Genomic DNA, 13,376 nt, shown 5'->3' with positions numbered 1-13,376 from the left:
GTCTACCACTTCCTGCTGACGTTACTGCTCTCTGGTCACGTAGTCCTAGTAACCTACTCGCGAGATGTTAGCCCACGGGAACTGAAATGGGTCAGCCCACTCCCTCCCCTACACTCACTAAACGGGCCCTAGGCCTACACCACTCATACTTCACCATTGTAGGCTATTACAGGCTATTGTAATAAAAGCAACAGGCAACGTTAAAAATAACTACTACACCTTAGTAGTCATGTAGGCTACTAGCCTACATCCCAGATAGCAAAATCAGATTGGCAAATATGCCTAGCGGGCCGCCGGTCGAGTGCCGCTTGTGGTCCGCCGTTGGACCACTTTACATTTAGCCTAACTTGTCATAAATATTAAGAGAAGACATGTCATCTTAGTTAAATGGTGGATAAAGTTTAACTGAAGAAACTAAATAGAACTGCCCCCAGGGCTGACAGTGCGCAGCCTCTTGCTATCTGGGATTTGGGAAGAGGGGGGATGCGTGTGCCTCTGAATATCTCTGTGTGTGTTTAGGCGTCTGTGCCTGAGTGTGGATTTGTGTGTGTCTGCGTGTGCAGGCTGTGCATGTGAGTGTAGTAGGCTAAGTCTGCATGCTAGAAACTGCTCCCCTACTGCTTTAATTAGGCGTAGGCCTACAGATTCACATATGCACATCCACATGCAGTGGCCTAAGCACATGCATGTCTTGAGAGGAAAAATGTCATGAATTCAGCCTAATGGGGCTTCATACCCACAAAATTCGGTGTTCTGAGGTCCTACAAATTATTTACCAAACACTGCTGAAAAAGGCCAGACAAAAAAGACAAAAGAAAATCTCTTACAAAACCCACTGTGCTGGGCTAACTGAGCCATCAGAATGACTCATTAGGCTACCTAACAGGCCTATCTGGATATTGTTAAGACATAAAATGAGCACACTCTACACAATGGGCTCTTTGGAAAAGCTGTGAATGCTTAAAGTACTCATTTGAAAGAGATTGAGTAGGAGGCTATACTGGTCTTCAAATTTTACAGGCTCTAACATGAAACACGTGAAACTACCAGCAAAGGGCTCCTTACATCCATTTACACCTGAGAACAGAATTTCTAAAATTTTTGAATTTCCCCTGGGGATCAATAAAGTATCTATCTATCTATCTATCTATCTATCTATCTATCTATCTAAAAAAGTAGGCTAAATATATTAGGAAAAGAACAATTTTACTTTTTGCCATAGAATAACACACAAAAACAGGTCTGAACCTGACACATCTGGTTGTATCTAATTTATCCTGTAGAAAACAAATGTCAGACCTCTCCCCATGCAACTATATTAAGTACATTAAAGTGTATATGGCAGGTTAAAAAACATTTTTGACAAATGAAGGGACATGAAGCAAGATAGTAGTGAGTAGTGATTTGAACAAAACAGTTATTTTTATAACGGAATTTATGAACATTCCAGGAAACATTACAGACACAGTGATGAGGGATCATACAGTAGGTTTTTTTTTACACTGATGAGGCCAAAAACATGACTTCATTCCAGTGTGTCATGCTAGAGTCTACTACCTGCCTGACATAAAAATATCCTGATACATTTTTTTTTTTTACTGGCAACCATTATTGATCTTAAAATGTGATGAAGAGGATATGGGTAAGTAGCAATGCTTGAAAATGCCAGTTGTGTCACTTGCCATCACATATAGGCCATTATATAGCCTAAACTAGAATCAGTAAGCAACTAATTAGTCTGTGTTCAGCCAACAACGGGCATATATGCTTCCTGCTTTAGAGACCTGACTATAAAACCATCAGTTTATATGGGCTATCACACATTTGCTCTTTATATATACATCTGCTTATCAACTAATGTTAGCTATAGACAGACTATTAATTTGCTTACTGATTCTACTTGTTGTATGAAAGCCTATGTGATGGCAAATGACACAACTGCCATTTTGAAGCTATGATACATACTAATAGTGATCCGATACTCACTCCTAATCAATTTCTCACTGATGGCCATGATTTACCTAAATTTTGTAGCCTATTCGTCTTTACTTTGTCCCTGCCAGTCAGGCTCATATGAACAACTGGTATGTCAGAGGACATTTTTGGCCTTATCAGGGAGCCTCCGATGCTCTTCAAGACTGCTTTGACACAACAGACTGGGAAATGTTTAAGCAGGCAGCCACTTACAACAACCAGACAGACATAGAGGAGTATACAGACACTGTAACCTCTTACATCACCAAGTGCATCGATGATGTGACCCACACAAAAGACATCATCACTCAGGCTAACTGGAAGCCATGGCTGACAGGGGATGTCCTCAGGCTGCTGAGGGCCAGAGACAAAGCCTACAGAGCTGGGGATGAAGCTGGCATGAGAACAGGCGAGAGCCAACCTGTCCTGTGGCATCAAGGAAACAAAAAAGGAATACACTCACAAGATAACCACCCACTTCAAAGACAGCAGGAACGCACAAAGCCTATGGCAGGGCATTCAGGCCATCACAGACTACAAGCCCGCGCCACAGAGCTGTGAGAGCAACATCCCTCTGCTCAACAATCTGAACCGCTTCTTTGCTCGCTTTGAAGCACAAAACAGCACTTGCCCACAGAAGACCCCTCCCCCTCCACACAAGCAGCCCCTGTGGCTCTCTGCTGACAGCGTGAAGAGGACACTTGCTGCTATCAACAATGCTATGCAAATAAATCACTGTTTTACACCATTTACGAGGCTCAATGTATCTCCACACTTCATTGGTAGACTACCGAAGGCCCTGAAATTTAAAACGAGACATTGAGAACTTTGAAAAAGCACTGGTAGTTTACTTACGACGATTTATACAGACAGTATCTTCACGAAGTTTAGCGTTTGCAGCCATCTTGAATTTAGTCACGATAAGTCGAGCGACGAGTAAGAATGAACAGGTATGATAAGGGATCAGATTCCAAAAATAATTCAGTGGAAATGCATGGATACCAGTTTCTTCCAGTAGCAGCACTGGAATCCATGCATTTCCACACCAAAGCTAAAAAAATCTTTACATTACTTACTTATGCGTTGCACAGATTTGGCATCAGTACAGGACCCATCTTCTGTTTGTTTTACCCTCAAGAGAAATTGAGAACTAAACAGAATTTGAAGGATGAGAGCACACTCCCAAAACCCTTACCCCACCTGTGGCACATTGAGTAGAAACAGAATTTTAAACTTCCAGTTTTGGCTTAATCATGAGACTTCAATAACTTCAGTAAAACCACTCATGGCAAGTAGCTTGAAAAATGAACTCTGACAACGTAAATTCCAAATACACTTTAATATATGTATTAAACTAGATGTATCGCAGAGCGGTACAAAATATGACCGCCGCCCAGTCCAGCACATGTTTTCCACAAAAATAAGTCACGCTGAAAGGCATATATGATTCTAACTGTCTCACTGAATTGCATTATGCACACTCAATTCTCACTGGTATCTGCTAGACAACAAGTACCAAAACATGATTAGTTCATAGATTTCACATGTAATATACATTTTATACAACCCCACCCCCATCTTGCCTGTTCATAATTCTGAGAAATTCTTGAATTGTGTGCATGTGTGCGTGTACATGTTTATGTTTATGTGTGTGTGGGTGGGTGTGTGTGTGTGCGTGTGTGTGTGTGTTTGCCTGTTTATGTGCCTGTGTGTGTGCATGTGCATGCATGCGTATATATGTCTACTGTGTGAGTATGTGTCATACGTAGGATTACTGTGAATGTATGTGTGTGCGTGTGTATCTGTTTATGCACATGAGTGCATATGGAATGGGTTTACATGACCCCTGGAGGCAAAAATTGGTCATCCTAGGCCCTACGGTTCTCGAGATATTCACAGAAAACTGTGTCTGCCCTACCCTCCTTTCGGGGGGTCCAGTCCAGTGGGGGGACTACAGATCAAAACGAAAAGCGATGGTTCCATGCTATCCATGTGGGGTTACATGCCCACCAAGTTTCGTGTACCCCGGTCTTTCAGTGTCCCGGGAATCCTTGTTGGTGTACGGTCACTAAATGTACACATAAATTATTTTATTGTAAGGCCCCCCATGAACGAAAGTCCACGAAACTTGGCATGCATTCGGAGGGTGTCATAATGATCCTACACTTTCAATTTTGTGCAGTTTTGACCATGTCAGCCAGAGATATTGTGATGAAAACACCTAATGTTTTGCTTTTTAATTTTTAACTAGGTGGCGCTATACATGATATAAGTGGTAATGGGATAGGTTGACATGCCCCCTTAAGACCAACATACAAAAAAAAGGTGGACCTCCTAGGCCCTACGGTTCTCGAGATATTCACAGAAAACTGTCTCCGGCCACCTACAGGCCAGTTGGTGTATAGTAACATAAATTAATTTATTGTGTGGCCCCCCATGAACGGAATTCCACAAAACTTGGCGTGCATTCAGAGGGTGTCATAAAGATCCTACACTTCCAATTTCGTGCAGTTTTGACTATGTTAGGTCACAGATACCTGCGATTACAACACCTAATTTTTACTTTTTTGTGTTTAACTAGGTGGCGCTATACATGAAATGAGTGGTTATGGAATGGGTTGACATGGCCCTTTGAGATCAACATACAAAAAAAAATGGTCCTCTTAAACCCTACGGTTCTCCAGATATTCACAGAAAACTGTGTCTGGCCTACCCTCCTTTCGGGGGGTCTAGTCCAGTGGGGGGACTACAGATCAAAACGAAAAGCGATGGTTCCATGCTATCCATGTGGGGTTACATGCCCACCCAGTTTCGTGTACCCAGGTCTTACAGTGTCCCGGGAATCCTTGACGGAAATTTGGACATGCGAAAAAGAAAAAAAATAAATAAAAATAAAATCTGACTAAACCTATATGACCGCCGCTTCGCTGTGCGGCGGTCATAATAACACATAGGAATATCGAGACACTGCAGAGTTAGAAAATAAAAGCTTTGGAGTAGAGAATCTGTTTTGGGGTGCTGTTGAAAAAGGTACTGATGGTACTTGTATTAAGTGGTTCATTGATTCTGTGGAAGCTTGGCAGCTGTAGAAGGTACTTCTGTGTTCACAGGCACTAAAGGGTGGTGGTAGTAGCCTCCAAAGAGGGGATGCATCCACTGTTGATTCTGTGGAGGAATCTCGGCAGCTGTGGCAGGTGCTTCTGTAGTTAGCACTTCTGTAGTTAGCGTTTCAGTAGTTGTAGTTGGCGCTTCTGTAGTTGGCGCTTCTGTAGTTTGAGGGGGAGTCTTCACAGGGATTAAAGGGTGGTAGTAGCCTCCAAATAGGGGATGCATCCACTGTTGCTGCAGTTGATTCTGTGGAGGAAGCTCAGCAGCTGTAGAAGGTGCGTCTGTAGTGCAAGGTGCTGTGGTTGGTACAACAGTAGCTTCTGTAGTTGGTGCTTCTGTAGTTTGAGGGGGAGTCTTCACAGGGATTAAGGGGTGATAGTAGCCTCCAAAGAGGGGATGCATCCACTGTTGATTCTGTGGAGGAAACACGGCAGCTGTGGCAGGTGCTTCTGTAGTTGGCGCTTCTATTATTATTAATATTATTATTATTATTATTACATTACATTTAGCAGACACTTCTTGACCAAAGTAACTTACATATGTCAGCTATATTACAAGGGATCACATTGTCCCCGGAGCAACTTGGGGTTAAGTGCCTTGCTCAAGGGCACAACGGTGGAAGCCGGGAATTGAACCGACAACTTTCAGGCTACTGCACGCTAGCCCAGCTCCTTAACCACTACACTACCACCTTCTGTAGTTGTAGTTGGTGCTTCTGTAGTTGGTGCAACAGTAGTTTGAGGGGGAGTAGTCACAGGGATTAAGGGGTGATAGTAGCCTCCAAAGAAGGGATGCCACTGCTGATTATGCGGAGGATGCTTGGCGGCTGTGGCATGGGCTTCTGTAGTTGGCGCTTCAGTAGTTGGTGCAACAGTAGTTGGCGCTTCTGTAGTTTGAGGGGGAGTCTTCACAGGGATTAAGGGGTGATAGTAGCCTCCAAAGAGGGGATGCATCCACTGTTGATTCTGTGGAGGAAACTCGGCAGCTGTGGCAGGTGCTTCTGTAGTTGGCGCTTTAGTAGTTGGCACTTCTGTAGTTGGCGCAACAGTAGTTTGAGGAGGAGACTTCACAGGGATTAAAGGGTGGTAGTAGCCTCCAAAGAGGGGATGCATCCACTGTTGATTCTGTGGAGGAAGCTCAGCAGCTGTAGAAGGTGCTTCGGTAGTTGGAGCTGGAGTAGTGGATAAAACTAGAGAGACTTGGTCTGTGCTTGATACAGGACAAGAGAGGGTTACTGGATTGCCGTGCCACAACATCTGTAGCAAGTGGCTATTGCCCTGGAGGAAGATATAAAATGATGTAGTCATACACCAAGCTCAACAAAACTGACACTTGTCCCACATTAATTGAAATACTAAATTGCTTAGGGTCCTTTTGCCCAACTTCTCTTCTGCTTCTCTTCAACTTTTCTGGTTTAAGAGCATTACATATACAACCAGTAGCCTATGGCCCTCCTATGCCCTCACACACATATCGATCCATCTGCAAGGGACCAACTGGTAGGTAATTGTTACCATGTTCACCATTAGACCCAACATGGGGATACATACAACACCACACACAGTTTACACCAAGACGATGAAATATTGTGCCTCCACCCCTGTGGTGAGTCGACTGGACTTCAGCCAGGAAAGTTACTGTAAATGCAAGCTACTGAAATCAATTCATGAAATGTATGGCAACAAAAAAGCCTGAATAGAAGGCAAGAGAATACTAAAACAGGATTTAGACTACTGTTAAATGAGCTTGCTCCATGCAGACAATGCTAAAACGTCCTGGTATAGCAAAGGAAACCTTATCAAACATTCCCTTATGTTAAAATAATTATAAAGCAAACCAAGGATTTTAACAGGTCTAGTTTTACAAATTAAGTCATCTACAAGTGGCTGCAAGACAGAAAAAAAGGCTTTTATTTACTCTTTGCATTCTCTTGGTTTTGTTGATTCATTACAAAACGTGATACTCAAATTGACCTCAAATCAACCCTGAAAACATACCAAAACCACTTCATTAAGTGGCCCTTAATTTGACTTGAAAATGCCATTTTAAGGTAGCCAGGCTAATTTTAAGGTGCAAGTGTAAACCCCTTAATCTTACATTTAAGGTGTAGGGTAAAGCTACCCTTTATTTGTTGTGATCAATGACAAAAGGGAAGAGCACCCAGGGCCTAGTGCAGAAAACTTCATGAGGTCATTAGTACATAATAAACTTGGTTGCATATGATGCCAGGCCCTAAAGTCATCAATGCTGCTTTGTCCACCCACCAGGCCTGGGGCCTCATGTACAAACACTTGCGTGGATTTCATACTGCGCAAACCTGAAAAATCCTGATGTATGAAACTGTGCTTATACACGCAGCTTCTCTTTGAACACCCCAATTAACGTGAAATTAAGCACACATGCATGTGCACTCCACCCTCTCTCCTCCCTCAATCACGCTCATTTTAATATGCTAACTAGGACATTCGAGAGCGCAGATCTCCGCGAAGACAAAATGGCCTATCCCGCAATATTAATAACAATGAAAACTCATCTGTGGATCCATTCATACTCAAACCTGTTGCAAAGTTTAATAATTGAAATCATCAAATGAATAAAAAAGTGTATTTCCAGCGAATGTAGAAGTGCTTATCTGTCGAAATGGCAAGAGCGTCTTTATCATCTGTAATTAATAACAAAAAAGCAGCTGAACACTTAGTCAAAGATGGTTGATTACGAAGATACTTCATGAGAGGCCATTTCCTGTCCCTGGAAATTTATGCAAATAGGGTAGCAGTACACGCCCCCGCACATTTATGCAGTGATCGGGCTCTCTTTTTAACTTTGAGGTCTATGGCAGAATCCAAGAATTTCCCAGAATTTGTCAAAGCCTTATTTTTCTGAGCAATGGATGCACATTTCGGACACGGTATCATGATCTCCAAACCTTCCTCCCTATTTCAGTAGAATGTCGTGATAGTATGACCCTCCAGTCGGGAGAAAATCAACATTAATGAAGGTAGGCTACACCAAGTTTATTTTGTATTCCGGTTTGTCTGGCGTGGAACTGAGGCGTTCAAACGTAAGTCATACGTCAGTGACACGCCCCTGTGCAGGCGGGAACTGAACCAGAGCCCGTCTCTGACTGAACTCCACTTTGCCCTCATAGACATGAACTAGGACCAGTGTTGGGCAAGTTACTTCAAAATCGTAATGTACTATGCATTACTTATTACTGTCATTTCAAAGTAATTTGTTACATTATAATATTACTGTCTCTGAATTGTAAGGCATTACACTACTATTGCATTACTTTTAAGTTACTTTCACCAAAATATCTAGAAATATGGATTTGCCATTCTAAATGCAGTTTATTACGCTCAATGCAGCTTGCTCTTCCAAGGGAGGGAGATGTGGTATAGCATAATGACTGAGCTAGGCTTAAGGCAACAGTAGAATGCAATAGGCGCAGTGCTCATAATGCAATACAAGGAACAATCATAGTCAGAATTTTGTTAAAAACCGACAAAAGGTCAAAGTCTGGTAAATTGTGATAGAAATACTGTAACTTTAAGGCCTAGGCCTACTCATTAAAATCAATAGAGAGCCTACTATATTGTAAAGCTTTTGTGGCCAAAACGGGTACTACACTACTTTCTTAATGTCTAATGACATATCAGGGCAATTTTATGATTAATTGAAATACATTTTTTACATACGGTTCCTTTAATAAAGACATGTCAAGATGGTGGCCTGCTGGCCATTTCGGTGCCCTAAGTGAGTGGCTTTGAGTGAGTGACATTTAAATGATAACTCAAACACCTAAAGTAAAATAAAAGGCCTATTATTTACAGACCATTACTGTGTATTTTTAAACATTAATTTCTGAAGAAATGCTGTTTTACTTATAAATGGTGCACTGTCACTTTAAGAGCATTGATCTTTACGTTGTCATAATGCCCTTTTGCCTGCTCTTGTTTACAAGCCTTATTTGTTTGAGTTACATTGATAGCACAATATTAACAATAATATGCACATTTCTTTGGAAATGGAAGTATGCAATGACATGTTGCTTCACATTTCGTTTTGCGAATACAAGTGAATTATGAGCCTGGTATCCACCTAGCTACAGTATCTGAATGGAATGCGTTTCAGTCGACTCAGCATATCATGTGCTTCATGTAGCCTAAATGCTTGGAAAACGAATGATTGAAGACCCACCAATTCTAGTACTACGTGGTGATCAGTGTTGGGAGTAATGCGTTACAAAAGTAATGTAATTACTGTAATATATTGCTGTTTGCGGTAACGTGGTAATGTAAGGCATTACAAAAAAAAAATTGGGTAATATTTACTCGGTACAAACTTCAGTAACGCGCGTTACAATGCAGTTTAACCCAAAATTAAGCGCTTGTTTTGTTTTGATACATATTCGCAAATACCACGCGAGAACAGAGGAGAAGAAATCCGCGCAAAATAGTAACGTTATCTCCTGATACTGGTTGAATATGACTGTGGCTGCAGCAGACTCGCAGGCGGACTCTATTTGCGGGAATACACCGAAGCCTACGCTCATTATTTTCAGTTTGTCAGAGACAAGGCTATGAAGGACATAATAGTTAATAGCGAAACCGAAAGATCTCTCAACTCGCGAAATAGCACAAGTAAATTAATGAAACATCTAAAGTAGTGCCACGCTAATCTTTTTGATTCCTGATAAAACACAAACTATGCTTTTGTGCTGTGAACTTGAATTGAAGAGAATAAAGGGATAGAAATGCAGAAAAAGATTGTGTAGCCTGGCAGTGCCACCGCTCCCACCACGCGCATCACGCACTTTGCGTTGGGCACCAAAGGACCCAAATGTAACCAATGAATAGTAGCTTTACTGTAAACTGCGTTTCACTCTTCATCAATAACGTTTACAATGTCAAAATGCACTAACACGATGTTACATGCAAGTTTGATACCTTTTGGGTTCTCTCAATCACCACGTAGTACTAGAATTGGTGGGTCTTCAATCATTCGTTTTCCAAGCATTTAGGCTACATGAAGCACATGATATGCTGAGTCGACTGAAACGCATTCCATTCAGATACTGTAGCTAGGTGGATACCAGGCTCATAATTCACTTGTATTCGCAAAACGAAATGTGAAGCAACATGTCATTGCATACTTCCATTTCCAAAGAAATGTGCATATTATTGTTAATATTGTGCTATCAATGTAACTCAAACAAATAAGGCTTGTAAACAAGAGCAGGCAAAAGGGCATTATGACAACGTAAAGATCAATGCTCTTAAAGTGACAGTGCACCATTTATAAGTAAAACAGCATTTCTTCAGAAATTAATGTTTAAAAATACACAGTAATGGTCTGTAAATAATAGGCCTTTTATTTTACTTTAGGTGTTTGAGTTATCATTTAAATGTCACTCACTCAAAGCCACTCACTTAGGGCACCGAAATGGCCAGCAGGCCACCATCTTGACATGTCTTTATTAAAGGAACCGTATGTAAAAAATGTATTTCAATTAATCATAAAATTGCCCTGATATGTCATTAGACATTAAGAAAGTAGTGTAGTACCCGTTTTGGCCACAAAAGCTTTACAATATAGTAGGCTCTCTATTGATTTTAATGAGTAGGCCTAGGCCTTAAAGTTACAGTATTTCTATCACAATTTACCAGACTTTGACCTTTTGTCGGTTTTTAACAAAATTCTGACTATGATTGTTCCTTGTATTGCATTATGAGCACTGCGCCTATTGCATTCTACTGTTGCCTTAAGCCTAGCTCAGTCATTATGCTATACCACATCTCCCTCCCTTGGAAGAGCAAGCTGCATTGAGCGTAATAAACTGCATTTAGAATGGCAAATCCATATTTCTAGATATTTTGGTGAAAGTAACTTAAAAGTAATGCAATAGTAGTGTAATGCCTTACAATTCAGAGACAGTAATATTATAATGTAACAAATTACTTTGAAATGACAGTAATAAGTAATGCATAGTACATTACGATTTTGAAGTAACTTGCCCAACACTGGTGGTGATTGAGAGAACCCAAAAGGTATCAAACTTGCATGTAACATCGTGTTAGTGCATTTTGACATTGTAAACGTTATTGATGAAGAGTGAAACGCAGTTTACAGTAAAGCTACTATTCATTGGTTACATTTGGGTCCTTTGGTGCCCAACGCAAAGTGCGTGATGCGCGTGGTGGGAGCGGTGGCACTGCCAGGCTACACAATCTTTTTCTGCATTTCTATCCCTTTATTCTCTTCAATTCAAGTTCACAGCACAAAAGCATAGTTTGTGTTTTATCAGGAATCAAAAAGATTAGCGTGGCACTACTTTAGATGTTTCATTAATTTACTTGTGCTATTTCGCGAGTTGAGAGATCTTTCGGTTTCGCTATTAACTATTATGTCCTTCATAGCCTTGTCTCTGACAAACTGAAAATAATGAGCGTAGGCTTCGGTGTATTCCCGCAAATAGAGTCCGCCTGCGAGTCTGCTGCAGCCACAGTCATATTCAACCAGTATCAGGAGATAACGTTACTATTTTGCGCGGATTTCTTCTCCTCTGTTCTCGCGTGGTATTTGCGAATATGTATCAAAACAAAACAAGCGCTTAATTTTGGGTTAAACTGCATTGTAACGCGCGTTACTGAAGTTTGTACCGAGTAAATATTACCCAATTTTTTTTTTGTAATGCCTTACATTACCACGTTACCGCAAACAGCAATATATTACAGTAATTACATTACTTTTGTAACGCATTACTCCCAACACTGACTAGGACGACCCATCTCGCTACGCATTCATTATCTTTGACTTACCTAGCGTTCACTCGAAACCTTTCTCCGAGTGAAAACATCATCATTCCGCGTCATTCACGTCACTTAATGTGTGAGTCAGAGGTCGGAAACTGGGGCTAGATTTTGCTAACAGAGTTGCCCAGTTAGGGGCTCGTCATCACTTTTGTCGTCACGTTGTAGTTCGTTTGTAGTCCATGTGGCCTTTCATGTCCAACAGTTTTAATGTGAACTTGGGAATTTGCCCTTTTTATCACTTGAAAAGCTGCATATCTTTCTTTCACGAGCATCTTACACTATATTTTAAGCAAATACAGTTGTTTGTTTAGGATTAGTGAGTGTATGTGTTTGTTGTGGCATCCGTGTTTGTCACACATTCGATGGCAAAGCACTTGAACACTAGACCTCTGAAGTTCGCCTACAAAAAAGATCCAAAACGGCCATATTTGCCCATATAAGGAGATCCGGTTGTTAATTGAAGCTAACTACCTATGGCAAATTGCATTGCAAGTTAGCTCTGGGGTAGCAAAAATCTAAGTGTGCCGCCTTCACTTACCGGAGATCACAGTATCTACTCCAAGGCAGAGGACAAAAGCGTGTTCAGGAAAACGTCTGCATTTCAGACTTTTTCATCCCCACGAGACTTTAACAGGTGCGATTATTCAAAATCCCCATGTTATTTTCCCATAGGAAAAATCGCCAGATACCGGATGTCAAAGATGGCAGCTTTTTTGTAGGCGAACTTCAGAGGTCTCTTGCTGTCGGAAAAACAAAGTAGCCATGGGGGCGGTCCTTGTCATTCCGAGGTGCTCTGAATGCACCCTTAGTAGTCTAGGCCTACTATAGGGCTCTGGGCCTAGCCTACTCTTTAATTTCATTAACAGCTGAAGAGATACAGCTGGCACAATGGTTTTAGCAAGGCTACATCAATCGGGCTAAGTGGACAAGCTGTCTCAATAAAAATGTTGTCAAGGAGCATAAGCTAAATTTGTATATGTTTTGATCAGACGTTCAGGCTGTGTCCCTTTGTGAATGGCACCTTTGAAGGTCTCTCAATAGTCATCCCGGGAATCAGTGAGGCTTACCTCATGCAGAGGTGTTTGTGTGTGATATTTGAGAAACTGATAAATTATCAGAATGTGCTACAAAACTATATTAAAAGAGAATACCTTGTTTTTAAGCTATAGGCAAGTGTTATGCACTGTCACAGCAACAACAATTTGCTGGTTATATCCACTAGGCCTACGTGTTTATAAATATAATTTAAAAAATGTAATTTTGGTTAAAGCACACACACACTAAGCATAGAAGTATCCAGAGCGATTTCCCTGAAAATATAGGCCTAACCTTAGTTGAACAGCTACAGAAACCAAATCAGAAATATGCTATATTTTATGTCTACAGGGGCTTTTAAAGTTTAAAGTAACAGTGCAATGTTAGATATATTTATATAGCTAGATTGTTTAACATCAATAAATTGCAATCATGTGTTGTCAT

This window comes from Alosa pseudoharengus, unplaced genomic scaffold, assembly GCF_046254945.1.
Source record: "Alosa pseudoharengus isolate Yale_2024_CS ecotype anadromous, Long Island Sound unplaced genomic scaffold, YU_APseudo_1.1 YU_APseudo_1.1_scf_2, whole genome shotgun sequence".
Classification (NCBI taxonomy): domain Eukaryota; kingdom Metazoa; phylum Chordata; class Actinopteri; order Clupeiformes; family Clupeidae; genus Alosa; species Alosa pseudoharengus.
Note: the sequence above shows the minus strand (reverse complement) of the source record.